The sequence below is a fragment of the Scylla paramamosain genome, chromosome 2 (genome assembly GCF_035594125.1).
Source record: "Scylla paramamosain isolate STU-SP2022 chromosome 2, ASM3559412v1, whole genome shotgun sequence".
Lineage (NCBI taxonomy): Eukaryota > Metazoa > Arthropoda > Malacostraca > Decapoda > Portunidae > Scylla > Scylla paramamosain.
In genome coordinates, this window is record NC_087152.1 from 2,225,174 (window position 1) to 2,245,000 (window position 19,827).

General features: G+C 45.0%; 1 long non-coding RNA gene across 1 annotated transcript in view; it reads left to right on the top strand.

Annotated features, from left to right (window-relative positions):
* Positions 1 to 16,193: 16,193 nt before the first annotated feature.
* The window catches only part of LOC135108374 (uncharacterized), a 148,858-nt gene continuing 145,224 nt past the window's right edge, over positions 16,194 to 19,827 (top strand). Inside the window, exon 1 of the long non-coding RNA XR_010272232.1 lies at positions 16,194 to 18,848. This is a non-coding gene — a long non-coding RNA (uncharacterized LOC135108374). The remainder of the gene's footprint in view (positions 18,849 to 19,827) is intronic.

Consider the following 19,827-nt stretch of genomic DNA (forward strand, 5'->3'; position numbering starts at 1 on the left):
TGATGTAGAAACAAATTGAAATGTTAGTTTGTGAACAGTGGTGTATTACGGAATACAATACACTTCTACCTATAGTTATTTTCTCCATGAAATTATTAACTTTCATTCTCCTAAAAGGCAATAGTGTGGGAGAAAATATTTTTGTACACGAGGTTTTACTGTCGCTCTGAGCCTGGAGGTTGTGCGTCCGTTGAAGTTTGCAAACATGCAAATATACATTAAATGAAAATAAGAAACAAAAATTATTCTGCCTTACGTAGTGCGAATTTTATGCGGATGACGAAAAGAAGGATCAGACGAGGACAGAGTGTCATGGCAATGTGGAATGAAATGAAAAGGGAAATTAATCAAAGAAATACTGCAGCGTTGTGCAAAGGTTAAATATACGACACACTCAATGGTGATGAAATAAAAAAAAAAAGTAAAAGTAAAAGCGAATAATAGTAACCATTGTAGGGGTTTGAGTGGGATGACGTACCATTTTGGCGCAATCGCAATTATGTTGTACTGTACATACATACCTCCGAAAGAAAACACACCCCACACCCACCCATTCCCACACACACACACACACACACACACACACACACACACACACACACACACACACACACACACACACACACACACACACACACACACACACACACACACACACAAACTGATCTTTATCGTTCTGTAACTACCAAGCAAAACCTTCCGAAGCATTTTTTTTCTTTTAGTGTGTGTGTATCTTACAGTTTGCCTGACAGTCGCTTTTTACTAGGGAGTGCGTGCAACAGAGACCTGGTAGAGGAGGATGGCTCAGATCACTTCAGCTGAGGCTCGAAAGGTCTACAGGGGTGGCGGTGTGCGGGAATGTGAAGAGTGTAGGGGGCTGGCGGCGTTCAGGTTAAGATTAATATAAGACGTGATCCAGCCCTCGACACGAGCGTAAATATTTGCCTTCACTCCATCTTGTTGAGGCATTATTAATGGTTGCTAGTAACGATATTACTTCACGGGCCACTCCACGCTGCTCCACGCCCTCTCCACACTGAATACAGGAAAGCCCTAGCGTGTGTTACAGAGGGTACAGAGAGAGAGAGAGAGAGAGAGAGAGAGAGAGAGAGAGAGAGAGAGAGAGAGAGAGAGAGAGAGAGAGAGAGAGAGAGAGAGAGAGAGAGAGAGAGAGAGAGAGAGAGAGAGAGAGAGAGAGAGAGAGAGAGAGAGAGAGAGAGAGAGAGAGATGTTCATATAAAAAAATACATGAAATCTCCTCCTCCTCCTCCTCCTCCTCCTCCTCCTCCTCCTCCTCCTCCTCCTCCTCCTCCTCCTCCTCCTCCTCCTCCTCCTCCGTTACCAACAATAGCACCATCATCCACCACATCCTCTTACTTCTTCTCAGCCACCACCACCACCACTACCGCCACCACCACCGTCTGCTGTTAACACCTAGGCCCTGTCAGGAGGGAGCCGTTCAGGATGTATGGGCGTCTTGGGAGTCGTGGGTCAAGAGTGGGTCGGCGTGAGAGGATGGCGAGCCGGGACGCGAGGAGTCTTACAAATGTAATAATTATTGATAGCGGAGGAGATGAAGATGTATGGTGATGGAGAATTAAGGCGGGGCGCATGAGTGGGAGGCGAGGAGATGGGCGTTATCATTATGTTCAGGGAGTAGGTGTGTGTGTGTGTGTGTGTGTGTGTGTGTGTGTGTGTGTGTGTGTGTGTGTGTGTGTGAATTGAGGTGTGGGAAGGTAGTGGTGGGGAAGGATGGGAAGAAATAGGGGGGTAAGGAGAGGAGAGGAAGAGAGAACAACAATAAGGGTTTAACAAGAAAGAGAAGGGGGAGGAGGAGGAGAAGGAGGAGGAGGAGGAGGAGGAGAGGTGAAGCAAGGATGCAGTGAAGAGGAAGTGTTGCAGTGTTATAGGGTGAAATGGTAACAGCTTAAGACTGTCACTTTTGTTTGCTTCAGAGAGAGAGAGAGAGAGAGAGAGAGAGAGAGAGAGAGAGAGAGAGAGAGAGAGAGAGAGAGAGAGAGAGCGGCAGTTCATTTGGATTTAGGTATTTCTTGAGTGTGCAAGGCGTCTCAGGGCATTAAAATAAATCTCTCCAGGATAGAGTTTTCAGTTTTAATTAAGTCGAGGAAGGGTTGTTTCATCCTTGCCCTCCACGCCGCTCCCTGGACGACGGGCGCTCTCCTCCTCCTCCTCCTCCTTCTCCTTCTCCTTCTCCTTCACCGTCTCCTTCACTTCTTCCTCCTCCTCCACCACCATGTTTGTTGTCTTTCTTCTTCTTTCACCTTATTAGCTGCTCTTTCCTCTTCCTTGTCTCACGCTATTCATCTTTCCTCCTCCTGCTCCCCTTCTTCCTCCTCTACCTCCTGGTGTTTCCCCTTCTCCTTTTCTTCCTCTTCTTCCTAACAACAATTTTTCTCACTTCCCCCCATTCAGCTTGTCATTCTTTCTTCTCTTGTCTTTTCCTCCTTAAGTTCCTGCTATCCCTCATTTCTCTTCCACTGACACACACATGCACACACATTCTCCCCATTGCCCTTCTCCTTTTTCCCTCTTTGATATCCACTACCCTTCTCCTTCTAATCACATGCGTCTCCCCTCCTTAATCATTATCCGCCGTTGCTACCTTCTTTTCCTATTGCGGGGACTGTCTCCTTAACTTTTCTCACCACCGATTATATTTCTTCTGCCCACCCAAAGTTTCTCCACCGTATGCACTCACTACCCTCGCCTTATCCTCTTGACCACTTCTGGATGGAGGAGGAGGGTGGAAGGGGGAGGTGGACCAGCTGGGTGGAAGAGGTGTGGAGGCAAGACGAGGCGCTCTACACATTGTTTTAATTTTAATTGAGTAGGTAACTTTGCGGCGCGGTGTGTAATCTCATCACGTATGCATGGGTGGCCCCCTCGGAATTAATTGCTGTTAGGTAGATACTTTTTCACCCACCACAATTAAGGCTTAGTCTTGATCAAGTCGGGAAAATAAAGGGGGTCGAGAGAGAGAGAGAGAGAGAGAGAGAGAGAGAGAGAGAGAGAGAGAGAGAGAGAGAGAGAGAGAGAGAGAGAGAGAGAGAGAGAGAGAGAGAGAGAGAGAGAGAGAGAGAGAGAGAGAGAGAGAGAGAGAGAGAGAGAGAGAGAGAGAGAGAGAAATGTATTATAATCAGAGTGGTAATTGCTGGCTTCTCATGTGAAAGAAAGTACATAAATAGTGTCGGCATGTAAGTTTCATATAGAAGTATAAGTTTGGTTGCCGTGTAAATCAAAGTGTGTGTTTATGTTGTGTTGTAGGGAGTGTGCGTATAGTTTTGTGTTAGTCTGTGTAGTACGCGGACAGTGCCAGTGTGGTTTGGTGTGTTTAGAGTGTAAATACCAGGGCCAAGTTAGAGTGGCAGTGGTGCGTGAGGGTATGAGGGTGTCACGAGTGTTGCCGCGTAGATCACGATGCAAGTGTGACAGTGATTAGGGCGTGTGTCGAATGTATAAGTGGAGAAGTAATTGCCTTATGTAAAATGATGGCACACGCAGTAATGACACGTAATAATGATGATGTTACATATATTACTACTATTAACAATAATGAATGTTTCTTTTTTTTTCGGTGTATAGCTCATCATGCCCTGTTATTCCAGTGTAGCTGTAACCTCCCTCCCTCTTCCTCCCTCCTCCTCCATCCTTCAGTGTCCCCCTCTTCCTGTCAGACCTCTTCCCACGCAGCATCTTCTCATACTAGCTAACTCCTCATGACCCTATTAGTGTGTCTTACTCCATTTGCATCCTCCTCCTCCTGCTCCTCCTCCTCCTCCTCCTCCTCCTCCTCCTCCTCCTCCTCCTCCTCTTCCTCCTCCTCCTCCTCCTTCTCCTTTTCTTCATTTCCTCCTCCTTTCCATTCTTTTTTTACACATCCTTTTATCTTCATTCTTCCTGGTTTCTTTTCTTGGAGTGGTAACTCTCTCTCTCTCTCTCTCTCTCTCTCTCTCTCTCTCTCTCTCTCTCTCTCTCTCTCTCTCTCTCTCTCTCTCTCTCTCTCATTACCCAGTCTGTTCTCTCATGATTGTCTCATTTTCTTTTTATGGACGTCCTCTGTTTTTCCTCTGCCTTGCCTTGTCGTGCCCTGCCTAGCACATCACCCGACTGTGGCCTCCTCCTCCTCCTCCTTCTCTTCTTCGTCTTCGTCTTGTTGTTCTTCTTTTTCTTCTTTTCTTTTTTTCTTTTTTTGCTTTTTTTTGTTCTTGTTTCTATTTTGTTACTGTACCATCATCATCTTTTGTAGTTTTCTTCCTTATCATCTTTTCTTTTCCTTCTTCGTCTTTGTAATCTTCTTCATAGCGATGTTCTTGTTCCTCTTGTTCCTTTTCTTCCTGGTTCTTTATTCGAATTACAGTGTTTTTTTTTTTTCATTTTTCCCTTGTTATTCAGACTGGTGCCGGATTAGTATCGCTACGGGAGTCTTCCGGTGCATTTCATCACGTGGAATCTTGTCGGTATCATTGTTGTTTTGTTTTATTTTATTTTATTCTTTTTTATCTTCGGCCCCAGCTTTGTTTTGTAATGCGCATTGTCTTTGTCATCATGTCGTTTTCTTTCTTTCGTTTGTCTTCGTTTTCTTTCTCTTGCTGTGGATTCTTTATTTATTTTAAGTGTTATCCTTTCCAGTTCTCTCCGTTTCTCCCATCGTAGTTCAATTTCTACCTTGATTTTACTTACTCCTACTGTTCTTTTCTATATTTTTTTCTTTTCCTCACTGTTTTCTTTCTCTCTCACTCTCCCTCTCTCCCTCTTCTCACTTTACCTTGCTCGTCTTTACACTTCCCTCCTCTTCTTTCCATCTCATATTGTGATCTCGCTCTCTTCTTTCTCTCACTTTTATCTGGTAAGTATCCTCTCTCTCTCTCTCTCTCTCTCTCTCTCTCTCTCTCTCTCTCTCTCTCTCTCTCTCTCTCTCTCTCTCTCTCTCTCTCTCTCTCTCTCTCTCTCTCTCTCTCTCTCTCTCTCTCTCTCTCTCTCTCTCTCTCTCTCTCTCTCTCTCTCTCTCTCTCTCATGCCTCCCTGGGGTGCTCGCTCCACCGCCTCACGCCACCTGTTGCCTCAGCCAGTGCCGATCATTATTATAACAAATGGACTTTATCCACTCGCTGTCTTTTTATTGTTTTCACCTACGTTTGTTTGTCTTTTTGCTGGTCCGTGTCCGTTCCTCTGTCTGTTCGTCTGTCAGTCATTTTTTTCTGCATGTCTGTCTTTATCTGTTTATGGATGTATGCATGTCAGTCTCTCTCTCTCTCTCTCTCTCTCTCTCTCTCTCTCTCTCTCTCTCTCTCTCTCTCTCTCTCTCTCTCTCTCTCGCTCTCGCTCTCGCTTTCTCAGAGATATATTGCCATCCGTAAATAATGATATATAATTTATCTTTTTTTTTAAATTTTGTGGGGGTAACGCGAGCCAGTTTTTCCATAAGCTGCGTAACACAAGGAGCCTCTTTACCAAGTTTCTCTTCCGGGTTTTGAACGTATACTGGTGGTGGTGGTGGTGGTGGTTGTGGTGGTGGCGGTGGTGGTGGTGGTGGTGAGGCAAATAACATGTCTCCCTCACTTCCTCAGTGCCTTTAGTTTCTTTATTTGACGTGGCATTTGTGTGTGGGGGAATGCATAATAATAATAATAATAATAATAATAATAATAATAATAATAATAATAATAATAAGACACAATCCTTTCCTTTGTATTCTTTCCTTTTTTTATTTTTATTTTTATTTTTACATTGTTTTGGAGTGAATGCAAGTCTGGTTCCCAAATTTTTTTTTTCTGTGGGTTTTAACTTAGTGGTGTTTTTCTTGAATGTTTAATGTTTTTTTATATAAATATTATTCTTTTTTCTGGTTGGTGTTTAGTCGGATTGGAGGTGCTTTTGTATATTTATTTGTAGTTGTGGCAAAGTAAGCGTGTCTGTGGATAGTGTTAAGTGCGCGCGTGTGTGTGTAGAAATTGTATGTCGGCTGTGGCGTGCAATATCTTTTGAGTGTTAATTGGTGCCTTTGCAGTGATGAATGTGAATGTGGAATGTATGCTGGAAGGGAGAGCTTTTGAATATATGTGTGTGTGTGTGTGTGTGTGTGTGTGTGTGTGTGTGTGTGTGTGTGTGTGTGTGTGTGTGTGTGTGTGTGTGTGTGTGTGTGTGTGTGTGTGTGTGTGTGTGTGTGTGTGTTTCCCCCTTCTCTGTCGTGACTGATTGTTTTCCGTGATGGAGGCGGACACGCGACCCGAAAAATGGCTGTCGGACTGTCAGTGTCACCCCCGCACGACCACCACCGGCGGCTGACACCAATCATCTCCGTCACCGCCGCTTCTCTCCGCCTCACCACTCTTTGAAGTTGTTCTCTCACCACTCATATCGACTCACCCTCACGTTACACAGAGTTCCCACTGTGTCATTTGGATCTCTAGTAAAGGGCAAGTATTTATTCATCCCTGCTTGTATAGATATCTTAAAGTAATACATTTTTTTATTTTATTTTTTTCATTTTTCTGTCTGTCATTTACGGCTGTCACGTTCATGCCTCGGTCATTGCGTCTTTTGCTTTCTTGTGTCAACTGCGTAGACACTGGAGACTACTACTACTACTACTACTACTACTACTACTACTACTACTACTACTACTACTACTGCTACTACTACTACTACTATTACTACTACTACTACTACCAGCACAACCACCACCACTGCTGCGTCTGTTATCATTGTACAACACACTAATTTACTGAGTGAGCATCCATGTGATTTATTGCCCTAACGATGGAAGGGATGGAAAGATGAGTGGAGGTTGCAGGATAACACTGTAGTAGGTATCTGAAAGTCAGCAGCATTCATTCTTCATGAGAGAGAGAGAGAGAGAGAGAGAGAGAGAGAGAGAGAGAGAGAGAGAGAGAGAGAGAGAGAGAGAGAGAGAGAGAGAGAGAGAGAGAGAGAGAGAGAGAGAGAGAGAGAGAGAGAGAGAGATATGGTTTCTTACAGTTTCATCGGTATTGTTTGTTGCTCTGCTTTCCCACAGTCGACACGTAGCTGAGAGTGAAACGCTGATATCGATTTATTTAAGGGAATGGCTGACTGACACGCGTTCAATTAGTTTCGTTAGTGCAGAACTAAAGCCGCCTGAACCATAGGCCCAGCCGCCGCCGCCGCCGCCACTACCACTGCCAGTTACCGCAACTACTGTTACCTCAACCATTATAGAGTTTTACACGCTGTGCTGACACTTGTTAGGTATTATAGAAGTGTCTACGTGTATGTTTACAACTCTCACATGTTTATATACTGAATACTCTGTTGTGTGTGACTGAGTAAGATACGTTTACAAGTGTTATGTGAACGCAGGCAATGTGCTGTTGCCTCTGTGAGAAAATACAAAAGACATCTCTATTCAGTCTGAAGCTTCACCGACATGCAGAAATCAGGGAATAATATAATATGTGAGTGCGAACATAGTGCTTCCAATGAATAGATAAATAAATAAATAAATAAACACACACACACACACACACACACACACACACACACACACACACACACACACACACACACACACACACACACACACACACACACACACACACACACACACACTAACACCATACACTAATATATTCATTGTGATTTAGTGAATATCTTTATTATAAAACTGTGTCCTGCTTTTCGGCGTGAAAACATGCTGAGCTGGTGAGACAAACAATAAAATCAGGGAACACAAAGTTAGGCATGGGGGGAGGTCCTGTCATCCGGCATCCCCCTCCTCACGTTGCACGGGAGGAGGGGAGGAGCAATTAAGGAGGAGTGGGGATACATGTTTGAACAATTAATGGATATAAAAAAAGGGGGAAATGGAATAAAATATTCTTCACAGAAAGGACTGAGTGAACCAAACTATTTTGGGAAAACAAAGCTCAAAAATTTCCATACTGGAAAGAAGAGAGGTGAGCTGCCTGGGAAAAAAAATAGTAGATATATTTTATGTTTGAAATGAATATTGCATTTATATTTGACGTCACTGATATATTTGTGTATGTTTGGAGTGTTGCTTACAAAATAATGATGGTGATAATGATTTATACATTCATTAAATTAATAACAATAATAATGTTAGCAATAGTTGTACCGGCATCATTATCATCATCATCAGCAGTAGCAGCAGCAGCAGCAGTAGTAGTAGTAGTAGTAGTAGTAGTAGTAGTAATGGTAGTAGTAGTAGTAGTAGTAGTAGTGGTAGTAGTAGTAGTAGTAGTAGTAAGGAGATAGTAGTTGCAGTAGTAGTAAGGAGATAGTAGTTGCAGTATAAGCATCAGCAGTGGTGATGAGAGAAAAACACCTCTTGTGAGTAAATGATGGAATGAATAAGGAACAGTCTGAAAGTGGGTGAGTGAAGAGTGAGGAAGAGATAAAATGACGGAGAGAAGATTGAGGAAGTGATTGAATGAGTGAGGGCGGCAGAAAGATGAGAGGGGTGAGAATCGAACGAATGAATGCATGAATGAGGGAGATAACGGGGGAGAGATGTGAGTGAGTGAGTGAGGCAGGGAGTGAGTAAGGGAGGCGGAGAGGCTAGAGTGGCATCAAATGAGGGGCGGTGCGGCATATATTCCCCCGAAGTAATGGATGCTGAGGGTCACAGGTGTTGGTGTTGGGGATAAAGTCACCACCCAGTGTTTGTTTTTCTAAGGGGATAGAGCATTAAGGGAACATGGCACCACACTCCTGCTCGTCCCCCACTCCCAAACTACCCTGAGGCAATCCCTTCAGGTTCAGGTAAGCCCATCCTTCCCCTCCTTTCCCCCACTCCCTGTCTGGTGGTAGGTGGAGTGGTAGGGACAGAGGAGATACCATGCTAGTGTTATTCAAGAGGATAAAAACAGAGGAGAGGGAAAAAGAGTAATGATGCGGCTTGCAAAGTGGATTTCTTTTGTGTGTGTGTGTGTGTGTGTGTGTGTGTGTGTGTGTGTGTGTGTGTGTGTGTGTGTGTGTGTGTGTGTAAGTAAGTTGACGCGGATTTTTTCTTTTCAGTTTAATGGGGAAAAACAATATTAAGGTTGCTTGTGAAACGATTAGCGCAAGGTTGGGTTAATAAACACTGAGTATGGCGGGAGGTGTTTGGTCGGCAATCCCTTGAATCGCACCGAGGTAAGTTTGCTTTAATGGATGAAAGAGACCCTGTGATAAAGAGATTACGACTAATGAGAGGAAGAGACGACGGGTGTATTGCCTGTGCTTAGTGGCGCTGTGTATTGAAAGATGCGATCAGAGAGAGAGAGAGAGAGAGAGAGAGAGAGAGAGAGAGAGAGAGAGAGAGAGAGAGAGAGAGAGAGAGAGAGAGAGAGAGAGAGAGAGACCACTCAAAGATTTCCAGCTGAATCGCTACGTAAACATAACTAAGCTAAGGATTTTCTGGCTTAGCTGCGTTTAGTCTAGCGCAGCGCAGCATGGCATAGCATAGCATAGCATAATATAACATAACGTAACATAACGTAACATAACAACGTAACATAAGATTACATAACATAACATAACATAACATAGCATATCATAGGTGTGGGGCTTAAAGAGGAGTAGTTTATATCGCCCCTCTGCCATTCTCTGCACTGCTTCACGAAGGCTGAATTATGGAGACCTGTCTGGTGGCGATGCGAGCTCCTCTGCATTGCCGAATTCCCAGACACGCGTGACAAGACAGCAGATTGAAAGCTGGATTATAAGAAAGAAGAGCAGGTATCTTAGTTGTTGTTGTTGTTGTTTTATTTATTTATTTTTTTCGTTTTTTTTTATTTTTTGTTGCTGTTTGTGTTTGTCTCTTCCTCCCTCTCTCTCTGTCTGTTTTGCTGTCTTTTGCTCATCACCCTCTGTCTTTCCTGCTTTTCGCGAGTAGTATGTAATGCGTCTTATTTTGTGTGTGTGTGTGTGTGTGTGTGTGTGTGTGTGTGTGTGTGTGTGTGTGTGTGTGTGTGTGCTCTCTACGTAATGTTGGTAAAAAGATATGATAAACATCTAACGTAAAACATAAAATCTCTTTGAAAGACAATCCGCTATTCCATTCAAAATGCTTTGGAAGAAAACAAGTAAAAACCACTCACTTGTTTTTCTTTTTATTTTCAGTATTTGTTATGTTGCTCAAATTTCACGCAGCGTAACTGGTGATTTTTTGACAATTTTTATTTCCATTGTCAGTTTCTGCAGGATAATACTTTTTATTTTTAAACACCCTGCCTCAGTCCTGTTCACCGTCTGCTGCTACACGAGTATCCGGCATCCCCACCCGCCCACACCCCCCTCCCTGATTCCTCCATAATCTACATCTGTGGTTCTCCCTCTCCAACGCTTTCTTGCACTTTTTATATGGTTGTCCTTCTCCAGCCAGCGCAGTGCGGGGAGCGGCCATTAGCCTCAGCCCGCATTTTGATAACTTCGGAGTTTTATGGTGAAGAGAACAGTGCGTGGGGAGGCGGCTTTTAGTTCCATAACGAGAAATAAGGAAGACAAGAGAGTCACATCTCCCGCCGTGAATTTATAGTTACTATTTGTTCTAGCGAGGAAAGACGGCCTGTGCTGTGCTGGAGGGAGAGCTCTGCCGTGAGGGTCTGTTTGGAAGAGTGCGTGGGGACTGTAGAGGAGAGGTGTGCTGTCGGCTTGGATTGAGTGCTCACTGCTTTGGGCTGTTTAGTGACTGGTGTGCCTTAGGTTGTGCTGGAAGGGCTTGACTCTTGCTGGGGTTTGTTTCGCAGCACATAGCTTGCCTGGGTGCGATGCTGTGGTGCGTGAAATTAAGAGTACGCTTGAGACATTGGCTAAATGTTTACGACACAAAAACAAGACTGGGGAGGCAGCCTCTCCCAGCCAGCGAGAGGCGCAGCATCCACTCCTGTCCTGTGCCACTACATAGTTCGGTGACTCCCAGGTGATAACTTGCAGGCTGACACACCCTTCCCCTTCCGCCCTTGTGCACTTAAGTACTTCCCGATGCCGCCAAGCTCTCCCCTCCCCTCCCTGACATTTTTACTTCTTTTTTTTTTCTTTTCAAGATTGTTTTTCACTTGTGCTGGCTAGAACATGCTGCGGGACACAGTATTGACTTTGCCGCATTATTCATAGTTATTCTGGTTTGTTCCTGCTATACTTAATCCAGTGTGCACATCGTACAACACTACATGTAACTGATTTAGAATGTTAGTGTGTGTGTGTGTGTGTGTGTGTGTGTGTGTGTGTGTGTGTGTGTGTGTGTGTGTGTGTGTGTGTGTGTGTGTGTGTGTGTGTGTGTGTGTCGGCGCTCTACAACCAGTTAATCGGCTTTGCGTTTTCCACTCACTGTAACTTTTGCGTACCATTCTGAAGCGTAACACCTCGATGCAATGCTTTAGTCACTCGTATATGTTGACTGTACAGTGATGGTTGTCGCCAATTATCTTACGCTCTAAACCTTCCGTCACTATAAATACTTGTGTTGCCATAATGTCTTCCGTTTTCCTTGTTGAATGGCTGTAGTGAAGGCCAGTCTAGCATGATCTAATGGATTAGTGTATCAGTCCAGTAGTTTGTATAATGAAACGTGGGAGGAATATACCGCAGAGTTTAAACACACACACACACACACACACACACACACACACACACACACACACACACACACACACACACACACACACACACACACACACACACACACACACACACACACACACACACACGTAGGTGCATCACCAGAGAATTTTCTTCTAGTAGCAAAGTATTGAGATTGAGGCGGCTTTGTGCGGCCACCTCCTGGGGTGATGATAGTCTCAGCGCCGCCCCGCCCGCCCGGCCCCTCCCTGCTGCCCCGACTCCAAGATAATGAATGCAGACTTCCTGCTTCCTTGTGAATAGATGCATCTCTTATTCTTCTGACATGTTCACGTGGCTTTCATCAGTTTCTTTTTTGTTTATTTTTCTTCCCCTCCACTCACGAGTTTGTGTATTATTTTTTTGGTTTAAATAATGCACAAACATTGGCTAAGTTTTGTTTGTCTTGCCCGTGTGGCAGTCTCAGTATTATGACAAGATTGGGAATTTAAATAAGTAAATACTCTTTCGTTCCGGAGAGGCAAACTATTACAGTTTTAATTTTGTGTACTTTTACGCATTTGTGAGCGTCGGCATCTCCTTAAAAATATTTTGTGAAGCTGGAGACATATTTTTCGGAACATTATAATATAGCTATCGTCATATTTCATAATGACGCCATTGACCATGGAAATTATACGCACGTTGTATCGCTCCTTTGTGTTGGTGCTCCCTTGCAAACTTGCTTCTCCATAAGAGGAGGAACACTACCGGGACACATGGAATGGGCAGACACTCCAAGTAGCTGTTGTCACAAGGGCTGGACACCTTCGTATAACACCAGTGCATTCATCATTACCCATCAGCAGTTCCCATCCACAACTCTGTTTATGAATACGTTAATTCGCGTCCGTGTCCTTCTTTTGATTCTTATTTACACTTAGATTTCATTAGTTTCTTTATATGGCGGACATATATAAATAGTTACACGTGGGAGGAAGGGGAAAGTTAATTAATGAAGACATAAAACACCTGCGCACGGAAGCCACACAGATGGTTGGAAAGAAAGAGAATTCCCAGTGAAGGTGTACACGCTAAATGAGACGTGGACGTGAGGGACACAGGCGATTAACAAGAGGGAAGAGTGTGAGAGCCAGCAAACAGAGCGAGGAGCCTGTGTAATAGTGAAGGTGATGCTGAAGGAAGAGACGTGGTTGGAAATTCACTGGATCTATTTTTTTCTTTGTTTTTTTTCCAGTTGGTTGGGAGAAGGCAAAGGTGCTGTGTGTGAAGGGTGGGAGTGTCACCTGCGTTAATGAGAGTTTGTGGGCGTCTCCCAGGTAATATTCTGGCCCCCCGTCCCCCTTCCACACCTCTCGCTATACCGCGGGATTACGGCTGGGATTCTGTGGAGGATTTTGTGCCTTGGACGGCGGCGGGATTGAGTCTGTTATTTATGATGGACAGGGAGGAGGGAGTGAGGGAAGGGAGAGCGAGGACGGGCGAAAATGGGGAAAGAAAATGGAGTCAGAATTGAAGGTGGATATTTGAAAATTGTTGTTGTTGGAGAGAGAGAGAGAGAGAGAGAGAGAGAGAGAGAGAGAGAGAGAGAGAGAGAGAGAGAGAGAGAGAGAGAGAGAGAGAGAGAGAGAGAGAGAGAGAGAGACCAATATTTTTTTCTTTATTTTTTTCCTTTACCGTGAAGATCCTGGAGAAAGTTTTCCTTGTACCTGAAGCTCACTAGTTTGTACATTTACTACTAAAGTGTGTGTGTGTGTGTGTGTGTGTGTGTGTGTGTGTGTGTCACCGAAAAAAAAAAGTAGTGAGCCTTTGTTAGCCTCTGCCTTGTAATGGTTGCTTGCCTTCACTGAGGACGTGTTCGTTGTGATAATGAAGTATTTCAAGGCATTTTCGTGATATTCCCTCTTCACCGTAATGCTTCCCTTTGCCTGCCTCGCCCCGCCCCGCCTCGACCTCACCTCTCCAATGCTCCACACTCTCCCATTCACTTATCGGATAATCTCACTTTCGTGGCGGAATAAATGTTTCTTTCACGGTCGATTATCAGATGTATTTTTGTCCTACTCCCCCGCTCTTTACCGCCCCATTTCCAGCTTCTCATGGGCGAGCAATGGGAGCCTTGAGTCTGGAAAAATGTGTTTCCACTTTGCAAACTTGTTTTCGGAGCGGTGGCCACTAGAATTGTGAAAGTCCTTCTGCCGGCCCATTCACTCCCTCCAACGGCCTCTTTGAGTATTCATTCTGCGTTAGCTTTGCCCCGCCGCCCCGAGTGCCGCCCGCCCTGCACTTGGCTACCTCCAGGTTTACTTTTCACCATCTTTTATTCATTTATTCTAAAGTTTGTTTTCTGGTTAGGAGTAAGCGGGAATTTTGTGTTTTATTTCTTCTTTTCCTCTTAATGTGTCACATTCTCATGGTTGTCAACATGTTCTTGCACCTCAGAGACAAATTTAAGTAAGTATTTTCAGGGTGGCATTGGTGCCATTCGAGGAGAAGGGAGGGACAAGAGCAGCCAGTCGATATTTTCATGTCGCACTGACTCGGTTTGTTCCTTGAACGATGTCAGGCTTTTATGTTTATTACGTAATATTGTATACGTTTTGTGTGTACCGTGACTCACGTGAACATGAAGAGAGATTCGTGACATGTAATGAAGGTAATGGAAGTAATTATTTCACACCTGCACAATAGACCACTTAATATATCAAGTTGAAATTTCATGTAATATAGATAATGCAAATAATTATTACGAACCTGCGTGATGTATGATTACATAATATATTACATTAAAATAGTAAATAATACATTGATTATTTTAAATGTATAAATACTAATAGCACTGTTAAAGCACGGAGTTTCATGTGCCACGCGCCATGTGCTTCTGTCACATGTGTCTGGCTCATCCTTGATCTTCACCGCACTTAACATTGATGCATTTCATTTTTTGTCATGACATCAAAACGTGAAATGCTTGATACGGTATTTTGATTTTTTTCTTTTTTTCTGCCGCGTGTCCAAATAGTTAAATAGCGTTGGGCAGTATATTTTTTTTTCTTTTTTTCTGCCGCGTGTCCAAATAGTTAAATAGCGTTGGGCAGTATATTTTCCTCTTGAAATAAGTAGTAAGAAGCTGTGCCTCGTTCCCTTCTGGGCTCCTCGAGGAAGTCTGAGTAGTTTATAACTTATGTGCTCCAGTATTTACAAAGTTGGTGCAACATGTTCATCTTGACCGAGGCGCAGGTGCAGCAGGAAGACGAAAGGGGAGGTGAAGATGATAAACATGAAGGTGAGACTCGGGGGAGGCGGAGCAACAAGACGACCGGGAAGAAAAGGAAGAGACGCCGGAAGAAGTTTATAAAAATTCATGTGGGGAGGAAGGACAAAAATATTCAAGAACTCCGTGACGAGAAATTTCATGAGATGTACTTTCTTTTTCTGTTTGTCATTAATATTGAAACTTAACGACCAACCGGAGTACAGTATCCTCTCATTTACCCATGTTTGCTAGTATTCTTGTAATTGCGTCTTAACTCTGTCTGTCAGGCGGTGTTTGGTATTTGTCGGGTGAGAATTCAGGGTGAGGTGTTGGTGCTACCGCGAGCTTAGGTGACGAGAGGGCTGAGTGCAGAGAAGGCAAAACAAGCATCTCACGTGTGCAAGTATATGAGCCTTGCGGGTGACATGATGAGGAGTGTTAACGTCGTCTAGTGTTGATGGAAACCTGCTTGCTGTGTTACCCTGTTTTGCGTTTGTCGTGTTATGTTCGTATGAAAATGTGTTTGTCTCCGTCTCTCTCTCTTTGGAAGACTTGTGTGTCTGTTTATACTTGTCTGTCTGTCATTCTTTCTCCGTCTGTCTCTGCCTCTTCCCGTGGCTCTGTCTGTTTCTGTCTGTTCGTTTATGTATGTCTATATCTGGTCTCTCTCTCTCTCTCTCTCTCTCTCTCTCTCTCTCTCTCTCTCTCTCTCTCTCTCTCTCTCTCTCTCTCTCTCTCTCTCTCTCTCTCTCTCTCTCTCTCTCTCTCTCTCTCTCTCTCTCTCTCTCTCTCTCTCTCTCTCTCTCTCTCTCTCTCTCTCTCTCTCTCTCTCTCCCCATCCCTTCTCATCCCATGTTGAGTGTCACGCCTCAAGGTAATGGTGAGCAGAGTGGTGTGACGTGTGGCGCTTGTCTGCTGGTCAGGAGAGGGTTGAAGGGGAACACGGAAGGGAAGGTTGACCGTTGGCGTGGCTGTTTGTGGTGTGTGTCGGTGTGCGGGTGTCGCTTACATGGCAGCGGCAGTGATGACGGGGAGAGGGGGTGGAAAGGAGATGTGTTGGGTGGAAACCAGTCGGCAGTAAGAGGCTGGAGTCGGCGATAAGGTGTCGCGGAAACGGTGGTTTACGACGACCCGAAGGAGGATGTGAGGGCTCGACGCTCCCTCAGGACTCACTCCTCCGGCCCCAGTATGCTACTAAAGGCATTTATAGTCGAGTGAATATTTAAGGACCTCAGTAGTATGAGTTTTTAGGGCGCTCTTTCCTCTCAAAAGTCGCGTGCTTCTCCTCTGTCCTGCGAGTCATTCGCATTGGAAGGTACGAGGAAAGTCTCTGAGTCACAGGTCATATATGGTGGCGGCGGCGGCGGCGGTTGTGCTGCTAGGCAGGGTGTGTAGGCACCCTGACTGACAGGCCATGCCATCAATATACATTGTCTTTTCCACATTTATAATTTTTATTGCATGTTCGGTGAACTACATTAATTAGCTTTTTGAAAAAAAATCGCTCTGGAGGAATGATCTTGTACGAACTGACACTTGAACATTGTTACATTGTAGTGCCTTGAACACGCGCCTTGCCCATGCAAACTATTCACGCGGTGACTGTGCCTCCACGCACGCGTACGTGTGCTTTGTCTGGCTGGTGATATGTGACTGAAATTCTCGTCAGGAGGGAGCATGGTCTCGGGAAGGATGATTTAATTTGAAGTCAGATATTGATTAACTTTTTTGTGACCAAAATGGGACTCACGCATGCGTGGAAGTGAATGTCTCATGTATCATATAAATGGTCATAAAGGGCCTTTGTTCGATTTACTTTCTTTTCCTTTCTTTCAGACTATTTTCTTATATTGTATTTATCTTATATTCAGTAATTTATGCGTTGAGTGCTGAAGGAAAAGGAAATATTATGTATTAATGGCATTATAGTGATGTAATTGTGAAATATAGAAAGATAGCAAAACAGTATTATACATAACAGTGTAAGTGATGAGGACTTTGCTGCTTTGATGGTGCAGAAGGAAAGAGAAAGTGGTCGTGAGCACTTTATTGTAAATTGGTGGCCGAGGTGCTTCTGTTGGGGAGCTGGAAGGCCGAACACGAGCCTCTTGAGTCTCAGAATTAACTTTGAATTATTATTTTATCTAAACTGGAAAAAGCTGGCGTTACGAAATACACCAAAACCTGTAAGATGGTGACACCACCTTGGCACATCAAAACTACAACAGACTCATGTACTCACCAGATTGGCGAGCCTTGAAGGACGAAGACACTTGCTGACCCTGACAGTGTTTATCTCACTCTGGAGTCTTAAAGGGGGGTCTTGACTTGGTGGGGACTTGATGGTGGTGGGCGACGCGCCTGGCTGGGCTGGGAGGATAACACCTTGTGGGTGTTGCCGAGGGTGCCAGGCTGCTGCGTCTTGATTGAGATCGTTATAAGTGGTCTCATCGCACACCAGCGTTAAAGTGTCAGCATGTTATGGTGTACTTACTGAGGAAGCAAATCGTTTAGATGAACGCCAATAAGATTTTTTTTTTCCAGTTGTCGGTGGATGCTTTCACTAGTAATCCAGACCACTTTTTTTTTTTTTTTAATTTCCATAACATGACCTTCGGTGTATTCTGAACACTCATTATTACAACCATCGTGTTCCTGTTCTTTGTGTAAATCTTGTCTTGCGTGGATCGAGCCTCTTGATGCTACACATTCCCAGTGTTCCACTTCGTTGATATGCTGCTGGCATGGGAGCGTCACGCCCCCTCAGCCATATTCCTATTTTAAAACTAGACATTCTGCCACCCCACCTCGAGGAGTGTGGAGGTGGCGCGTAGATGTTCGTGGTGTGGGCCGCACCAATGAAGCAACAGTTGTTGGAGGCAACGAGCGTCAGGCAGGCCACCCTGGGGTGAAGAATAAGACTCTCAGGGTGCCAGTGACGATCCACCCGGGTGCCACAGCTTACCGCCCCACGTTGGTTGATGAGGCAGCCTGGCCAAACACTGAGGCCATCTCCCCTCTACCGCGCGCTGGGCTCTTCGACACGCCCACCACCCGCCAGGCCACTCCCTCCAGCCTACACCCGCCGCCACCTCATCTCTCACCCGTCCCCTCCTCCATTCACCCTCGCACTGTCAATGAGAATGCTGATGGAGGCAATTACATTTGGCACTATTTTCTTTTTTTATGTGTGGGAAAGATACATTTCCGCATTGTGTTAAAGTTTGTTCGCTGCTCACGATCGGGTACTTGGTCGTCTTTCACTCTGTTGGTATTCATGGCAAGGCTAAGCTAGCAATATTGGGAATAGTGTATTTAATCAATTGTTTGTAGGCTGTTGTACTGATAAGAAGTGAGTGAAGCAAGCAGGGTGAATGAACGGGGGCACAGAGCTGGACTAAGGCGGGTGGAAGTGGGCGGAGCGAGGGCGCCAGACTCCGCCCCTCAGCGAGGAAGGCGCCCTCCGCAAGCCAGTGCTTCCAGTGTACTTGCCGTGCCCGCCAAGGACCGCGTCTGTGCTACTCGCCTCTCTTCGCACCTCAACCACCTACACACACCCGCACACCCACACCCCTGTCATCTGGCCTCGCACGCCCACCACCACACTGATCAAGACTTTATACTAAAGTCACCCGCAACACTCCCGGCGTGAGCCAGGTGCTGGTCGCTGGAGTCTACCGGGCCAGCAGGTCGCACCACAAGGAGCGGTGGCCCTAGTTATTAATTGCACTGGACTTCCTATAGCCCTTTGCCATGTGAGTTGTGCTACCTGAAGAACGCTGTGTGGGGTGTGCAGGGAGTCGTGAGTGGCTGCGCTAAGTGCTGTGGGAAGCAAGGACTGGATGACGCTGCTCGTCTCGCAGCAGCCACACCCCAGGATGTACACATTCGAATCCTGAATGTAATTCACGGCACCAAGTCCCGCTGCACTTCGTGGACGTCGTACCGGTGGATTTATACAGTGAATTCATGCTGGAAACTAGTGTCTGATTACATACTTGTGAAAATCGTAAGTGTTAGCGGCATGTTGGGAAAAAAATAATAATGTTACCAGTTTTGGTCCATCAGATGTGTTTGTGTGTGTGTGTGTGTGTGTGTGTGATTGCGTGTGTGTGTGTGTGTGTGTGTGTGTGTGTGTGTGTGTGTGTGTGTGTGTGTGTGTGTGTGTGTGATTGCGTGTGTGTGCGTGCGCGTACGTGCGTACGTGTGTGTGTGCTTACGAGCACATATGAATATGTGTGTGTGTGTGTGTGCGCGCGCTCTCACACATGTGTGTGCATCTGTGCGTTTGCCTGGGCTGTCCTCACCACCTCCCCTGTGTTCTGCGTTATACTTTGATCCCATAAATGGAGCAGTGTAATTATGGCAGACTCCTTTTTTAGGCATCATCATAGTTGCTTAAAAATTTGTGTCGTTCACATTACTGAGTGAAATGCCATTTCCATTAAATAACAAGAGAAAAAATATGTACAACAGTGTACTGAAATGGACCTGTGTGCCCGTGTGTGAAGAAAGGCTTTGTGTTGTGAAGTTTCTGCTACTCCTTGAGAGTTATGTAAGTTTTTGTTTTTTTTCGTGAGTATACAAACGAAACAGTGTCCAGGAAATAAGGAAAATAAGAAAAAAAAATATTAAACTTGAACAACGTACAGGAAGCGTCGGGTCTGGTTTTGTATGTCTGTGTTCGTCTGTATGTTTCCTCATTATGCGATGACTGACATGACGAAACCTGGCACATGAAAGCAGCACACAGGGCACGTCTCGCTTCCTCTTGTGTCTCTTAGAGTGTATGAGGTGTTGCCTCGTAAATCGTAATGAGTGGGAGCATGTAAGGGGTCCTGTCCCCGTGTCCTGTCTCCTTTGCCCTCCACGCACAATGCCGCCAGGAAGGACTTCGGACCACAAACGAGGAAACAGCTAAGTCTTGACACAAACTAGAGCCTCCTGTAGCTGTTATTATTGTGTAGTGTCGTGTAGTGGTAGAGTGC